The 18,333-nt window shown below is 38.0% G+C and overlaps 1 pseudogene; it reads right to left on the reverse strand.

Moving 5' to 3' along the window:
- Nucleotides 1–1,371: 1,371 nt before the first annotated feature.
- Nucleotides 1,372–2,610, reverse strand: LOC111091067 (annotated as a pseudogene).
- Nucleotides 2,611–18,333: the final 15,723 nt, after the last annotated feature.

Consider the following 18,333-nt stretch of genomic DNA (forward strand, 5'->3'; position numbering starts at 1 on the left):
GTCATTCCTTCCCTCAAGGTTCTCTTGCAGTGGGTGGGCTTGTTACTACTTTGTGCAATAGAGTATAGCAGAGATGTTACTATCTGATTTCCAAGAGTAGGTCAAAAAGGCAGCTTTTACATACTTATGAAACTCTGAGGTGCCATGTAAGTTGTTTGAATAACCTGAGGCTGTTGTGCTCATATGCATTAGGATTTATTCAATTTTTAAGTTAGGGAAATATGGTATTCTCAAGACCATTGACAAGGTAACTTAAATAGCTCATCACAATATGTTTGAAGAAAAGTAATAAGTTTTCAGCAAGGGAAGTGTTATTTGGAATGGAGACAATAAATGTGAAAACTACTACCTAGGAAGAAAAATTTGAAGTTGGTTGATTAGATGTAAGGAAGAGGCAATTATTATCTCATTTGGAAGGTTGTGTTACTGGTTTTGCCATTTTAAAAAATAGGAGTGTAGAGAGAAAAGGAGATGCTTTGTTGGAGGAATATGAATGGAGTTGAATGTACGTCTCAGGACATATCCAGCTAGAGATTTACAGACAGCATTTGGGTTTAGATTGGTACTAATTAGTGTAGTAGGTCAGAATCTTAACTGTACTCTTCACCCAGGCCAATGCTTTTTATTTTATTTTTTAATTTTTTTTTTAATATTTATTTATTCATGAGAGAGGCAGAGGCATAGGCAGAGGGAGAAGCAGGCTCCACCCAGGGAGCCCGATGTGGGACTCAATCCCAGGACTCTAGGATCATGCCCTGGGCAGAAGGCGGCGCTAAACCACTGAGCCACCCAGGGATTCCCCCCCACCCTTTTTTTAAAGACATATTTATTCAACATCATGATCAGACTATTACATTTAGCCACCAACAGCATGGGTGCAAAAAAACAAACCTACATTAAAACCTCTTGTTGGGGGATCCCTGGGTGGCACAGCGGTTTGGCGCCTGCCTTTGGCCCAGGGCGCGATCCTGGAGACCCGGGATCGAATTCCGCGTCGGGCTCCCGGTGCATGGAGCCTGCTTCTCCCTCTGCCTGTGTCTCTGCCTCTCTCTCTCTCTCTCTCTCTCTCTCTGTGACTATCATAAATAAATAAAAATTAAAAAAAATACTTAAAAAAAAAACCTCTTGGAATGCTTTACACTTTCTACAGAACAGAAACTAAAATAACCTGTTACACAATTAGTCACAAATACAGACCTTGAGTTTTTTGTCCATACATGAGTATTGTCTAAAACATGTCTTCTTTGTAGCAGCTAGGCCCACCACTGCCACCACTGTGCTTGGCTGAGTTCACAAATCTGTTGTAACCTATAGCTTCCCTGTCACTTCTCTGGCTCTCCTCTCCTGCTAAGCTTTGTTTCCCGGCAGTAATTAAAGCCTTCTGCCACTGCCATAGCTGCTGCTGCTGGAACCGCCATAGCCACCTTGGTTTCGTGGTTTGGCAAAGTATTGGCCTCCACCACCATAGGGGCCAGAGCTTGTGCCTCCAAAATTTCCTCCTTTTATGGGTCCAAAATTTGAGGACTGATTGTTGTAATTGCCAAAATCGTTACAGCTTCCGCCACCTCCAAAGTTGCTTCCATCATTACCAAATCTGTTATAGCCATCCCCACTGCCACCGTATCCACCACCACCTCGACTGCCATCAAAGCCACCTTGACCACTGAAGTTCCCTCCACTACCAAAGTTGTCATTCCCACCAAAAGTTTCTTACCACCACCACCACCACCACCACCAAAGTTTCTTTCCAGAACCACCTTGGCCTCTTTGGCTGAAGCACTAGCCATCTCTTGCTTCGATAGGGCTTTCCTTACTTCACAGTTGTGGCCATTCACAGTATGGTATTTTTGAATGACAATCTTGTCTACAGAGTCGTGGTCATCAAAGGTCACAAAAGCGAAACCTCTCTTTTTGCCACTGCCTCGGTCAGTCATGATCTCAATTACTTCAATTTTTCCATACTGTTCAAAATAATCTCTTAGATGATATTCTTCAGTGTTGTTGTCGTCTTCTTCTTCTTCTTCTTCTTCTTCTTCTTCTTCTTCTTCTTCTTCTTTTTTAAAGATTTTATTTATTTATTTATTTATTTATTTATTTATTTATTTATTCATTCACGAGAGACACACAGAGGCAGAGACACAGGCAGAGGGAGAGGCAGGCTCCATGCAGGGAGCCCGATGTGGGACTCCACCCTAGGTCTCCAGGATCAGGCCCTGGGCTGAGGGCAGCGCTAAACCGCTGAGCCATCTGGGCTGCCCTCTTCAGTGTCTTCTTTAATGCCATCAGCAAAAATCTTTTTCATAGTTAAGTGGGCACCAGGTCTTTGAGAATCTTCTCTTGAGACAGCCCTCTTTGGTTCCACAACTCTTCATCCACCTTGTGTGGCCTTGCATTTGTGGCTGCATCCACCTCTTCCATGGTGGCATACGTGACAAACCCAAAGCCTCTGGAGTGCTTGGTGTTTGGATCTCTCATTTCCACACAGTCTGTAAGCATTCCCAATTGCTCAAAATGGCTCCTCAGACTTTCATTGGTTGTTTCAAAGCTCAAACCTCCAATGAAGAGTTTCTGCAGCTGCTCAGGATCTTTGGGAGACTCTGACCTAGACATGACAGCAGTAGGAGGGGAGACTTTAACGATGCTTACTCAGCGGTGTCCAGGGGCAGAAAGCCAGGCCAATTCTGAATAATTGGTGGTAGCTGTGTAGAAGACTGAGTTGAGGACAGTCTGGGTGGTGGTTTAGCACCGCCTTCAGCCCAGGGCATGATCCTGGAGACTCAGGATGAGTCCGATGTCAGGTTCCCAGCATGGGGCCTGCTTCTTCCCGTGCCTGTGTCTCTGCCTCTGTGTGTGTGTGTGTGTGTCTCTCGTGAATAAATAAATAAAATCTTAAAAAAAAAAAAGACTGAGGATTTTGAGACTGGTCTTGGCTTGACTGGGAGAAAAGGCATCATCAGTAATTGATGTTTACTTAGAATAATGCCAAGGAGAGTGATCTTTTGCCTAATGTGTATTTGCCACTAAATGGTAATGGTAGGAAATGTCAAGATGTTATGGTGTCGAGAGGTACTGATAATCTTTATCTCTTTTGAAACCTGCCCACAGTTTGTTGAATTAAATAAAGTCTGATAAAAATAATCATTTAAGCCACCATTATTTGTGGCATGATGTTCTGTAGGGACCGACCCACTATGATCCTGGACCTATAAATGCTGACAGTGGTGTGGGAGTATCTTTGGCTTCCTGCTAAGTAAAAGTGATGGTAAGAAGTAGAGTCATGGAATTATAGAATTGGAAAGAAACTTGGAGTTTGGTTTTTCCAGCCCTCTTATTTTACTATGAGGTAGATTGAAGCTTGAGAAGATGTGTCTTGCCTAAGATCACTTAGCTTTATAACCTCTGCAATTGCTTTGAAATCTGTACAATAAATTTTTCCTCTTAGGACACAGCCAGTACTGGAAGCTAACCTAATTGCACAGTGATGACATTGGCTTATGATAAACTGGATCAATTGCACATCAGATAGAAACTACTATGTAACTGCCCGAGGTGAAGCAAGGATTCTTCCCACATTGAGAATATCTGTTCCCACCCATGGCTATCAGAAGCTGGTCTGCTGCTGGCTGTGGAGCCCAGGAGATACCTTCAAATTTTCAGAGAAGGATAATAGATGGTTGGGAGAGTTTCCAGAATGGCGGTCTCTGTAACATCTGTAGCCTCAGAACTTACGAAGAGCAAGCACAAAATGTGTTTTTGCAAATGTTTTTCATGGATTTACGACCTAAGCTGTTTAACAGATTGTCTTGCTTAAAAAATATGACTAGTTTTAGCTGACAAGTTGGATTTTATGAACTGATTGATCCCAGCTGCCAATTGTCAAGGCCAGAGGATATTCCAAATTGGCAGTCCCTGAAGACCTTGAGTTGATTGGTTTAGAGTGGGGAAAGGAAGATTTGGGGGTGGATAAAATAGACTTTTATAAAGCTAATATGATTTTAAAAGTATTTGAAGTACAAATATCTTTTAGAACATACAAAAAATCATAGTAGTCCAAACTTTATTCTTCTTTGCGAGTTGTTGTAATGCTTTCTAGGGTTAGGTGCCCTTGTTTCTTATATTTTCTAATAGTAAAACCATACTCAAATTTACATAGTGTAGAGGATATATATATATATTGACTGCTGCAAAGTTTGAACTATGTGCTTTCTTAAGAAGGAAGCTATGTTTTGAATTCATGAAAGTATTTTCCTATTTTGCCCCAAACACTAAGCATCTATGTCCCAAAGACATGGTAGGAACTTTTATGTAGATAGATTCTTGAGTGGAAAATGAAGCAGTTGTTTGAAATTCAATTTTTAAATTTTATTTTGAGATCTAAGTCCATATTTGAGCATATTACTAACAATACTAATAATGGTATTGATACCCCTACTTATTTTAACTTTTATGCCTTATCTCCCATGATTGGCACCTATCTTATCCAGTTGTAAATACAAAATGGGCTAACCCAAGCAAAGTGTTTAAAATAGTGTTTGTTACATAATTAATGCTTGATCGGTGCTATTATTATTACAAATCGTAACACTGGGGAAAATGTTACAAATGCCATTGGTCAAGTATGTGATAAGCCTCTCAATTAATGGCTAAAGTGCAGCTTAGCTAAAAACATCAATGATTGCTCTTTAGAGGATTACATGCTTAATCCTTTAAACAGTGTTTAGAAAAGATCATCTGTTATTGGCCCAACTATATGAGGAGATTACCAATACATATTTTATGCATGCTGCCATTTCCACTTGTAAATGTGTATTGTAGTTAAAGTGGCCTTGGTGTTCTGGATTTCAACCAGGACTGGATTTTTAGATGTGAAGCTTTGCCCGAGACATAACCTTCAGAAATATTAATTAGATATCTATCAGTGATGCTATCTACTTTACCTTCCTATTGATTAAAAAGAGGTGGCCATCTCTCTTCATTAAATATACATTGGAAGAAAAGTCAGATAGTTCTGATATCAAATTAGGTGAACAATAAGGGGCAGTGTCAGTGGTATCAAACTACTCTAAGTTTCAAAAGGAAATTATAAAATGGCAGCTCTCAGTATTCTCTCACTTTCCCCAAAGAAAAATTCCCATTGAAGGCAAAATTTTACCAAATCTACTGAACAATAAATACTTTAAGAAACCAAAGCATCTTTGAGATCTGCTTCCCAGAAGAAAGTACCCTGTGTTCAGATGTAGCATTATCTAAGTCACTTAATATAAATGAACAGTTGGCTATTAAAAGGCAGCAGTCTGAATTTTCTTATTCAGAATATAACTGATGTAAGTAAAAACAATGATGAAATTGTTAGAAGTATCATGTCATAATCGGATAGGCATTGCTTCAAATTGTATCTTAGGCACTTTTTAGAATTGTGACCCTGAGCTTAGTACATAGTTCTTTGTATCTCATCATATGTCTATATTAAATGCTTGGTAGTAATTATTTTATTATTTTGAGTTGAAAGTAAAGTCAAATTCTAAGAATATAATTAAGTATATTTTATTTTTTAAAGATAATGTCTGGACTCAATTTTAGCTTACTTTAGCAGAAAAACTATAATATTTGGAATAATCAAGGTAGTAGTATTTTAAATCCAAAACTTCCTGGTCTCCCCTCTTGTCCCTTCCCTTCTCTCCATATTGGAGAAAAAGGTATGATCAGGAGAAGGAAAGTCAAACCAACTAGTTATTGTCTATAGGATTTAGATCGAATTATTTCTGGTAGGCACCATCAGGAAAACCAGAGGACTCTTTATACCTTCTAAAAACATTCTGTATAAGAAACATTATAAAAAAATATATAGTAAACCTAAGACAACAAAGCTTGGGTACTTACTGTGTGCTAGGTATTAGGCCAACCAGTTTATATCCTGTGACTTTACCAAATGGGTGCTACTATTATAAATATTTAAGAGATGAAGAAACAGGTTTAGAGAGATTAAGTAAATTACAGGGTCACAGAAATACAAACGAGAGTGGACTCGAATTTAGGTTTGTCTCTGTGCTATATTTAGGCTTGACAAATGATGGCTGGAGTGTATTAGAAAGTTGCAAACACAGGGAAAGAAGAAATGTACAAGCTGGAGTGGTCTGGGAAGTCTCAATGGAGGAGAAGTGACTTCAGCTGTGTTCTGAAGGACAAACAGAGTATTTCCTGTGGAAGTATGGTTGCAGTTAAATTACGGATAGGTGAAGCTTCAGAATGCATTTCTTGTATTAATTAGGTGACCTGTTTGACTCTACTGATGTGTTTTGGAAGGTGAGTGATCAGAGATAAAGTTTCTTTTAAACAGCATTTTTGAGGTATAATTGACACATAACACACATGGAGTACTTAACATTTACAATTTGATGAGTTTTAAGCGTATACACACAATTGTGTAACCATTACCACGGTCAAGATAATGGACAAACCCATCATTGTCACATTTTCTTAGAGCACTTTTGTAATTCCTTCCAGTCCTCCTAACTTCCTACCTCTGGATTCTTTTTTTTTTTTTTCTAAAGATTTTATCTATTCATGAAAGAGATTGAGATAGAGATAGAGATAGAGAGAGAGAGAGAGAGAGATGCAGAGACACAGGCAGAGGGAGAAGCAGGCTCCATGCAGGGAGCCCGATGTGGGACTTGATCCCAGGACTCTAGGATCACGCCCTGGGCCGAAGGCAGGCGCTAAACCCCATTGAGCCACCCAGGGATTCCCTTACCTCTGGATTCTTAAGCAACCACTGAAATGCTTTCTGTTACTGTACATTACTATGCATTTTTAAGAACCTTACAGAAGCATTTTTGTCTGGCTTCTAGCACTCAAGATAATTATTCTGAGATTTTTCTATGTTGTATATATCTGTAGTTCATTATTTTTATTGCTGAGTAGTATTTTATTGGATGGATACAGTGCCATTTGTTTTTCCATTGACCCTTTGTTAGGCATTTGGATTGCTTTCAGTTTTTGGCCATTACAAATAAAACTACTATGAGTGTTGACTTACAAATCTTTGTGTGTGGGATGCCTGGGTAGCTCAGTGGTTGAGTATCTGCTTTCAGCTTAGGGCATGATCTCAGGGTCCTAGGATTCAGTCCTGCATCAGGCTCCCCCTGGAGAGACTGTTTCTCTCTCTGCCTCTCTCTGTGTGTCTCTCACGAATAGATAAATGAAATCTTCAAACAAACAAACAAACAAACAAACAAACAAACAAACAAACCAAAAAACCTAAATCTTTGTGTGGACCTGTGCTTCCATTTTGGGGGAGATAAATAATGAGAAATGGAATGGCTGGATCATTATAGTATGAGAATGTTCAATTTTTAAGAACCTACCAAACTATTTTTCTAAGTGGTTATATAATTTCACATTCCAACAGTGTGTAAGAATTCCAGTTTGTCCAACCTTTCCCATTACTCACCGAGACTTGGTGAATGAAAGGTTCACTGGAAGGCAGATGGAGACTCATATGCCTAGTTAGGGAATTTGGATTTTTAATTCAGAGGCAACATAGACCCATTAAAAGTTCTAGAATAGGGGAGGGACAAGGTGTATGAGGTTATTGAGGATGGTAAGTCTCTTATAGTGTGTGTAGAGTTGATTAGGATAGGGAAAGGCTAATGGTTGGGAGACCATCTTAGGTAGCAAATTGGGTGGTGCCTGAGATAGTTCAGACATGAGAAGATACTTGTCTGAACCAGTGGGATGGGGGTGAAAATGGAAAGGAAAGAGCAGATGCAAGAGGAAATTTGAAGGAAAAGTTAATGACAGAGGTTTTATTTAGTTTTTGTTCCTCATAGGAACGGAAGGAGAAATTTGCTTCCATTTTTCTAGTTTGAGAGACTAGGAGAAGAGTGGTGTCATTAATAGTAACAGAAAAGTCAACAGGTGTATTTTGGAGATAGAGAATGAGAAAGATAATAGGTGGGGTTTATTTTAGATATGTTGAATTTGAAGTGCATTCAACTATGTTCCAGGCATGTTTTTATGTTAATGTTTATTCCATGCATCAATTCCACATGAGTTTTAGGTGACCATGTGAACATAAAGAAGACGAGCTTTGGAAATAAGTTACAGGCAGAAACTGCCAGTGAGGTGTGGACAAGGGAAAAGAGCAAGGTGTAGAACTGGGTGGGGTTGGGGCTTTGAGGAGGGCTGTAAAAGGAGCTGTGGAAGCATATATTTGAGAAACTTCCCCCACAGAAGTGTTAGTTTTTTTTTTAAATTTTTATTTATTTATGATATAGAGAGAGAGAGGCAGAGACATAGGCAGAGGGAGAAGCAGGCTCCATGCAGGGAGCCCGACGTGGGATTCAATCCCGGGTCTCCAGGATCGCGCCCTGGGCCAAAGGCAGGCGCCAAACCTCTGCGCCACCCAGGGATCCCAGAAGTGTTAGTTTTAATTGGGAGAGATGCATGACCATACCCCAGAGGTCATGGTATTTCAAAGAGTCATTTCAGGGGTAACATTATTGAGAATCCTGTTCTGTTTGTGATTTTCATAGTTTTTTTCCAAGGCGGTAAGTATGAACTATAGTGAATCTCTTTCTAGTTCTTTCTTCTTTCTTGGTTTTTGTCAAATCCTACCATTGCTGGGAATGATCCTGTCCATTTTCTCTATTGGCATTGCCTAGATTATATAGCCAGGAATTTGATTCCACTGTTTTATTTTTAAAAGATGATTCCAATCAGAGAAAGACTATTATATAGTTTCACTCATATGTGGAATATAAGAAACAGTGTAGAGGATCATAGGGTAAGGGAGGGAAAACTGAATGGGAAGCCACCAGAGAGGAAGAAAAACCATGAGAGACTTAGTTATAAGAAACAAACTGAAGATTGAAGGAGAAGTGGGTGGGGAGAAGCAGTAATTTGGTGATGGATATTAAGGAGGGCATGTGATGTGATGTGATGAGCACTGGGTGTTATACGCAACTGATAAATCATTGAACACTACATCTGAAACTATGTATGTGGTTTATGTTGGCTAATTGAATTTAAATAAAAAAAAAGATGATTCCAAGACTCAACCAGTAGTGTTGCATGAAATATTACTAAACCTTAGGGGAATGTAATTTGAAATTTATCAAGGAAATTATGCTTCAAGCATTTCTTGCTGCATTTGGAATTCATATTTAAATGACTCATGCCAAATAGAAGGAAAAGTCTCTTAGATTTTATGAACTAGAATAATGCTCTGTGAATTTAGGGCAAATTATGTGTGTGGTAGCGAGAGAGTCAAAATACAGTGCCCACCATGTTGCAAAAGAACAAGTTCCTATGAGAAATGCTTTGAATGGTCATGATAGTGTGTATTTTGAGGAGGACTTCTCACTTCAGTCCCACCCACAATTAGTCACACACATGCTGAGACCATGAAATAGTAATTATCATCAAGAAATAGTAATACAAGTGATACCTCTTAACAGTTTATAAGAGAGAAAGTGTTTAAGTGTGATTTTTAAGAAAACACACTGTAATGATGTCTCAGGAGACAAAGGGAGCTGTGTTGAATTCCTACTAGCACCTTTATTCTAAAGTGGCTGATTTAAATATAGTGCTTTCTGTGAATTGGGACAAAAATCAAATATATTTTTTGATTTTTCTTCTATTCCCTTTGCTTTAGGTAGAATAATATTGTTTATGTTAATGTTAGCATTTCTTCAGCACTCAGTATTTGTTACCTTGCTTTAGAATGAAGTCTAATAACATATTTGTCATGGTTCCTGATCCCAATTTGCACATATGCTTCTTAATAGCCTTAATGACCTTTGCTAAAAATCAGGTAATTGTTCTGATTATATGTTAATCTACTTAGATTCACTGTATATTAACATTTTACACTCACTAATTAGATTGTTAGAATAGATCTCTAAAATGAGAGCATTAGAGGTGGCTTTCCTTGGGTACACAAGGCGCAAAGCAACGTTATTAAGGTAACAGTTTTCAGTAGTCTTAGCCAAGTTTTTGTCTTTATGGTTCTATTTCAGCTTGGTCATAACCTCCAAAAGTTTATAATTGAGCTCAATCATGTATGAAAAGTACCAAAGACAGTAGAACATGATGGCTAGAAGCATCGCCCTGGAATCAGATCGAACCATTGCAAGATGCTCCCTCAATGGATAGGTTTTTGGATCTTAGCAGTTATTTAACTTAATTTAGTTTCTGTAAATGTAAAATGGCAATAAAATCGTAAATTTTTCAACAGGTTGCTGAGAATGCCTGGTACAGAGAAAACAGTAAGTGAATATTAGCAAATGACAGCAATGAAAACAAATAGAGTCTTAATCATCGATTTCTGAGGCCTAATCATAGATTTTCTCACTGCAAGTAGGTGAGGCATTCATCCCTTCAAGGGCACATCTTGGTTAAGTTCTTCAACTTTTATGAAATAACTGCAATATCGGTTATCTATTTCTACATAACACATCACACCAAACTTTGGTGTTTTAAAACAACAAAAATTATTTTTTTAAAACCAAGATGGTGTCTGTGGTAATTCAAGAGTGGTGAAGCCAGGTGATTTTAGCTTGGATATCTTATGCCATTGTGCTAAGATTGTGACTACGGCCAAGGATCTCTTAAAGGCTTCTTTACTCATGTCAGGTTATGAGGACTAAGAACTCTAACAGCTTGGAGCTAGAATAGTGCAGTCTCTCCCCTCAGACATCTATGTAGTCTCTTCATGTGATTCTTAGATTGTGCTGCCTTCCAGATGGCCAGACTTCTTAAATGTTGACTCTAAGCTCCTAACTAAGGTACGTACTGGGAGGGCAGTCAGGGAAGGGAGAAGAGAGGAAGGGGGAGAGAGGGAGAGAGATGAGATCATAATAACATCTTGTCTGACCAAGCGTGGGAATTCAGTATCCCTCCAAAAGAATCAATTGGTTGAAGCAGTTATAGGTCTGCCAGACTCAAAGTGAGGGAACATAGATCCTACTTCTTGGTAGAAGTGCAAGCATGAAACTGTAAGTGAGAATGTTGGGTAGGATGCATATTGGTGTATTTTTGGAAAACACAATATGCCACAACTGCCAAGCCTCCTGGTACTTAAATGGTTGCTTAACATGGATGATTGACTTTTTAGAAATAGGTTAAATAATATGGACTCAAGTTCTCTGCTTCTCTGTGCTCATCAGAACTTCAGTGCGAGGAAAAATACTTAGAAAGCATGTTAAAAATGTCCTTTTGTCCCTGGTTTAAGCTAGATCATCAGAAGAATCTTTGAGTCCTTATAGAAATGCTTTACCTTGACCTTTGATTTCAAGTGCTGGTATGCAGTGGAGGAGGCTATGAGAAATGGCCACATAAAAACCACTACTGTATTGAATGCAGAGATGTGTAACCCTTACTATCCCTCTTCTGCCAGTGTTCTCCTCAGTCCGTATCTATCACATTCCAAAGTTAAGAATCTGTGTGTCTTCCTCAACCTCAGTTTAAGTATCCAATTCATCACCAAATTTTCTTGTTCATACTATTTCAAATCTTTACCCTTCTTTCCACATATATCTGGAAATGGCCTTGCATTAGAAGAAATAAAAACCCAGATTTGGTTTTAGTCTCTCATTTTGGGACTAAACTCAGTAAAAGAAATGAGGAAAAAGGGAGTAGATTTTAGGTAACATTTCTTACTGATTTTCCCAACAACTTTCTAAGGATCCTAAACCACAGACATAGTAATCATTGCCTGAATGATAGCATTTTATATTGAATTAATTAACTATTTTCTGTCTTATTATCCCTGAAGTCATTTTACTTTCTCATGTTTGCATATAAGCTTTATTGATTGTAACTGTAATTTTTTGGACTGTGATACATAAGGTTGACATAATCATATTTCTTAGCTCATAGTAAAATGTCATTATTGATCCATGCAAGGTTTATTTATTTTTATTTTTTAAGAAAGATATTATTTATTTGAGGGAGAGAGAAAGCAAGCACAAATGGGGGGAGGGACCAAAGGAGAGGTAGAAGCAGATGCCCCACTGAACAGGGAGCCCGGTAATGCAGTCTAGATCTCAGGACCCCTGGATCATGACCTGAGCTGAAGCACTTAACCTACTGAGCCAACAAGGCACCCGTTTGCAAGGCTTATTTTTTAAAAAGTATAGTCAATCTCCATTCTCCATGCTTATTTGCCTCCTTCATTCCCACAGATAGGTATTCTAATGCATTCATTGTGTATTTTATTTTGATGTATATTATTTTTAAATGCTTATTATTGATTTGTACACATGTATTTTACACTTATATAAATGGTATTCTGCTATTGACCTTATTCTCGTTTCTTACATTTAAAAGTTTCACTTAGGACTATATTTTTAAGATGTATTCAGATTGTTACAAGTAAATGTAGTTTGTTGTTTCAAACTTTATTTTTAAAGTAGTTTAAAAAAAAGTTTCTTTTCATGTAGCCACAACTGTTTTGCTTTTTTTTAAAACAAAGGACAAAAGTGTTGATCTGTTCCTTAAATGTAGTTTAAACATAGTTTAACTATAAACTTTATTAATGTTTGTAATAGCTTAAAAAATGTATCAGTCACTTTTCTTTTTTCAGTTGTGTTGATTTTATACCCCTCTTTTTATTTCAAGCCTATCAGTGAAGAATAGCTGTTCTTATTCCTAACAAATCTCCTGTTCAAGACCCTTCATTTAACCCTTCCTGACTAAGCATATGTTTAAAAAAGAACACAAGCAGTGGTACACTGATTTCAGGGATCTTATTCTTCATATCTGAAACTGATTTTAGGACAGTATTTAACAAATACTCTACAAATTTGTGTCTGTTGTCTGATATTTAACTGAATATTTTTCTAATTATGAAATTAACACATCAGCAGCTATGTGTTTATTCATTCTATTTACCACCCTCTTGACATCTGATGTGGAGGTCATTTCCACCTTTGGCTTGTCTTGGGGTATTTTGCTGGCTTTGATTAGTAGCACCATGGAACAATCTGAAATAAATTAGTATCAGTGGAATGGAAATCTTAGTGGTTTAAGTATCACTCTTACTATACACAGCATGTCAAAAACTCTGCAGCCCTCTCCTGGATTCATCTACCTGTTCCCTGTCTTTCCAAGGTTCTGTCTATAAAGTCTTAAGTAGTTGACTGCTTGGATGTGATGTGGAAATCAAAAAGACTTTCAGCTTTTAGACAGAAGGATCATTATGTTGACCTGAAAGTTTAGGTCTTGGTGGGCCAACATTGAAACAGGTGAGAGCCTTAGGTTGAAAATGAAATTTGCTTACGTTCATCTTAATTGGAAGATTGTTACATGCATATGTTAGTATCATACAGACAATAAGGCAGGTATTACTTTTAAAGACTTTGTGGGTAGCATATGGGAAAAATCAAATGGAAACCGTTTCTTTTTGGTCTTAGACTTGGCAAAGCTCTACTGAAAATAGGTAGGAAAGACAGATAAATGAGCTTAAGGTTAGTATTGTTGACATGAGTCAATTGATTATGTATGACAGGCTTCTCTTTGTCTAGTGTCCTTTTTCTCCTTCCCTTCCTTCCTTGCAGTTTTTTATGCCCCTTCCTTTCTCCGCAACCCTTTGCATGGCACTAGGGATCAGTGAGGGATGAGTCAAGTTAGAATTGCTGAGATGGAGTACTTGCATGGCTCAGTGGTTGAACATCTGCCTTCTGCTCAGGTTGTAATCCTGGGGTCCTGGGATCGAGTCCCACGTCAGGCTCCTTGCAGGAGCCTACTTCTACCTCTGCTTGTCTCTGCCTCTGTCTCTGTCTCTCTCATGAATAAATAAAATCTTAAAAAAAAAGAATTGCTGATGGCAAGGATATTTGTTAGCAAACATGAGAAGCCATAAACACTGGCTTGCTGGCAAATAGGGAGCTTGTGGAAAGGAGAAAGACCCTGTGTATTCACCACTGCTCTTCTCACTCAGAAAGCTTAAGGCCATTTACAAGTTAGGAAAGGCACCTCTTCTCTTCTTTTGCCAGGAAAAACACAACCTTTGGAGAACAGGGGCATAAAAAAACTACTGGTGTAAGGCCTTTCTGTGCCTGTTGGCACTTGAAGTAATCATTGCTGTGGTTAGTCTTACCGCTCATTCTTGGTCTTGGTGCGCGTGACCTTGGCCTAATTTATCTTTCATTACTCCAGGGCTGTACAGCTCAGGAGGATTTGAGTACAAAACCTTTCTCCTGAGATTACTGAAAGGACCATTCCTCTTGAACTAAAGCAGAAATAACTTTTGAGGGCTTTTGGATTTAAAGGGTACTCTCACTGGATAAAAGCAGCCTTAATTAACAAAACAATAGCAAAACAATCACCCCAACAGTAGCAAGAACAACTTAGGTCTGGAGGTGTAAGTTTCAGTTGCTTTCAATTTAATATATATTGTGTCACTTTTTTTTTTTTTTTAAAGAAAGTTTCATAAGTCTACGTGAACTATGTAGCCAGTTAGAAATGGGCTCTCTCTCAGATCAAGATGGAGGATTTCCCCCTCAGGAAAAGCCATGCAGAAGCTAATGTAAACTTTCAAATTGTTAACTATTCAGAATCATCCATTAATCAAACATTTTTTAACTCTGTAATTTTTATAAGAAATATGTAAAAGGATGATAATTGTTTATCAGTGATGACTTTATTCTAAACCCTTGTGGATTATAACCTAATAGAGCACTCTGCATCTATTTCTTAACCTGTGACTTCATGGAGTACCAAAGTAACTGATCCCCAGAAGTATGACCTTAGGGGTCATAAATATCTTAATAATGAAAAGGAGATTGAATTAATTCCCCTTTTGTATTTAATAAATCATGAAAATAGACTAATGCATTTATAAACATTTTTGATCCTGCGGGTTGAAATAGGAAGGATTTTTCTATTCAATTCTGACTTGACCAAAACACCAATGACCTAGAACATCTCCTTCCCTAAGAATTCCAATCAATTGTGGTTTTGGAGTATTTACATGAGGTTCATGTTGCATGAGTTATGTGGGATCATACTGAACAGGGTCATATCCTCCTACATCAGGGAACCCGGGTCTGAAGATGCTAGCTTAGTTTTCCAAAGGTGAGTGATATTAAATTTCTGCCTTTGGAATCATACCCATTATGTGTATTAACATGACCAGGATTCAGTTCTCCCTTCCCCCATTACCTAGCACAAGGGAAATACCAAATCTAGCCCCAGTTTAGGCTCCCTTGACCTCCTTTTTCCAGCACTCTAGATTTTCTCCTCACTAGATTAACTACTTTCTATAGAGATATTAAACCCCTGAGGAAGGTTGTGTTAGAAACCCACTACAGATAATATTCCAAGAAAATTGTTCTTTTTTTTTTTAAGATTTTATTTTTTCATGAGAAACAGAAAGGTAGAGACACAGGCAGAGGGAGAAGCAGGCTCCATCCATGCAGGGAGCGCCCCAAAGGTGGCGCTAAACTGCTGAGCCACTCAGGCTGCCCCCAAAATTGTTCTTTTGAGGTTTGATTTGAAACTCATGCTCCTCGTTAATAGAGACAACAGGAAGATGGGAGACCTATCTTTGAAAACAGCTTGTTATGAGCTGGGGAAACAGCTTAAATATTCAACATAGATGTGGAATTAAAAGCAAAGCCAGGCGAGAAATGAGGTCAGGTCTGGAATTATGTATCTGTTAGTAGTTTCAGATTCACTAACTGGAAAGCGACAATATGCTTGTTCTCTAGCAGTTTTATGAAAGACAAATCAGTATAGAGTTGAAACAGGATTTTAACTTTTGATTTTTATACTAATTTCAGTATTTTTCTTCTTCTTAAATTTAGCCATGTTGATATCCCTGTGTAATACTTGAGTCAGAGTACAACTAGCTATTTTCACATATCAGATTCTTCCCTTGACATGAAGAAACAGCAGAGTAGGAAAGAATTCCTTTGGGGACAGAGCATGCATTGTAGTGTTTTTTGTTTGTTTGTTTTTTTGTTTTGTTTTGTTTTTGTTGTTTTAATGAAAATTATCCAGGCAGAAATTGGTAGTCAGTTAAGATGTCTGTTTTGGTTGGCAATCAGCATGTTTAGTCTAAGAGGCAGGGAACTTTGGGTTCAGAGATAAGGCCTGAAGGTACATTGCCTTCAAACTGAGAGACAGCAAAAAAACTGGTGGAACAGGCAATGATTGCTTCAGGTGTATTTCATTGAGCTTGTCTGAGTTTTACCTACTCAACTGGAATCTGTTGCAAGTGTGAAATGTGTGCATGTTCTTCTTTATACACATTTATTTCTAGCCCTAGGTTCATAAGCAGTACTTGAGGTCAGTGTGGCAAGAGAGAGTAATTTAGCAGTTCTTTTGGAAGTTAAAATTGAGCTTTCCAAAGTGGAGAATGGAATGTGTACAGGCCACTCTGGAGAACCTCTCCAGCTTTTTTTTTTTTTTTCCCTTCTCACTCTTGTCCCTTCCATGCTTCATTCAACAAATATTTATTTAATCTATGGAATTCAGTATAGTAGTTAAGATCAAGTATTACCATTGGACAGATCTAATTTCCAATCTCTTACACCTCAGTTTCTTTATCACTAAAATGGGGATAAAAATAGTATTTCTAGTGGTGGTATTTTTAGCACTTAGCATGGTGCCTGGTAGAAAAAAAGTGCTTAATAATCATGTCACCTATTTATTTTTTCAATGATGAAACAGAGATAGCAATAAATTACACAATTAACTGAAATTATTATTATTAGTCTTAAGTGTGGTTTCCCCTAGAAATGATTTCTAAATTGGGAGCAGGAAGAAGAAAAACTGAAGTTTTCTCTGGGAAATTTGTGTATCTTCTCTTTCTTTTTTTCTGGTAGTGGGCTTCCCTCACCAAAAGCAAAATAGGAGATAGGAATTTCCATTTTGGGGATATAGGTAAGCAAGAGGAAGGGGTCTATGGAAGGAGGAGGGCATGCATATTGGACCAGAACTGAGGATGGGCACCCAGGAGCAGGCTAGGAGGAGCTATCATGATGTTCATGATAAGGAGAGCTTATTGAAATTCAGCCAAAGAATTGACTCAGAGTTGGTGTTAAAATTGTTAAGAGGGTTATTCAGGAGTCCAGTAGGGTAGGATTTGACCCGTCTTCAATGAGTAGGCAGACTGTGCCATCAGAGTGTGGCTCTTTAGATGTATTTAGATCTTAGCATTGAAAAGCACTGAAAAGATCTGTGTTTCCTAGACCCCTTATTTAAAATTAAAAATAGCCAGCAAATCATAAAACATAAAATGTACATGATCACTGGAAGTGAAATGATTTTTACTTTAGATTTTTTTTCTTTTCTGGATGGATTTATTGAAGATGAACATTTTTGTGTGTCTGTACCTTGCTGTTGTCCTGAGCATGTGTGTAGTCTGCTTTTGTTGGATAATAATATAGCACTACTCCCAAGCCTCAAGTCAAAACTGGTTTAGCAGAGACAGACCCAGGCGCCTAGACTCAAGAATAGTCATCACATAGAGACGGTTATCTTAGTTTGTGTTCCCCAAATTGTTATTTCTAGGAATCATCTTCCACACAAATTAGTTGCATTCAGACCTTTATCTCAAGATAAGCTTCTGGAAGAACCCAGCATTAGTTGGAAATGAGGTATTAGGAAGCAGAACTGGAATTAGATCACTAACCTGCTAGTTTGAGGCAAGGGATCCATGACTGAGAATGAGGGTGCTAGCAAGAACTCTCGATGATCTGTAATATCACAATTATGAATAGTGTTACCTGTGATGAATTGGGATAAAGTATAGGTGGAGAGGGGATGGACTGGCTCATGCAGTAACTCTATACTTGAAATATACAGGGGCAATAATAATTATAAGTTGGATGGCTATTGTTAATGGTCACTGAAGTCCTGAAGGAACAATATAACAGACTCAGGTCAACCAAATAATTATCTTAAGATATGATGTGAAAACTAGAAGTTTTCCGTAATAACTTTTATTTTTTACTTATTTAAGAAAAAATCAAAAGATTTATTTATTTTGGAGAGAGAGTGAGCACTAGTGAGGAAGAGGGGCAGAAAGAGAGGTAGAAAGAGAATCTCAAACAGACTCTGCACTGAGCACAGATTCTGAACTGGGGCTCCGTCCCCTGACCCATGAGATCATGACCTGAGCTGAAACTGAGAGTTGGATGCTTAACTGACTAAACCACCCAGGCATGCCTCCATGATAACTTTTTAAAGAGCATTTCCAGCAGCCAGAAAACAGATTGTGCTAAATACCAGGCACAAGACTTGATTGTAAGGGTAGATATATTACAAAAAAAAAAAAAAAAGCCGAATTTATAGTTCTGGCAACAATCCTACACTTAAGAAAAG

The sequence above is a fragment of the Canis lupus genome, chromosome 19, assembly GCF_011100685.1.
Source record: "Canis lupus familiaris isolate Mischka breed German Shepherd chromosome 19, alternate assembly UU_Cfam_GSD_1.0, whole genome shotgun sequence".
Lineage (NCBI taxonomy): Eukaryota > Metazoa > Chordata > Mammalia > Carnivora > Canidae > Canis > Canis lupus.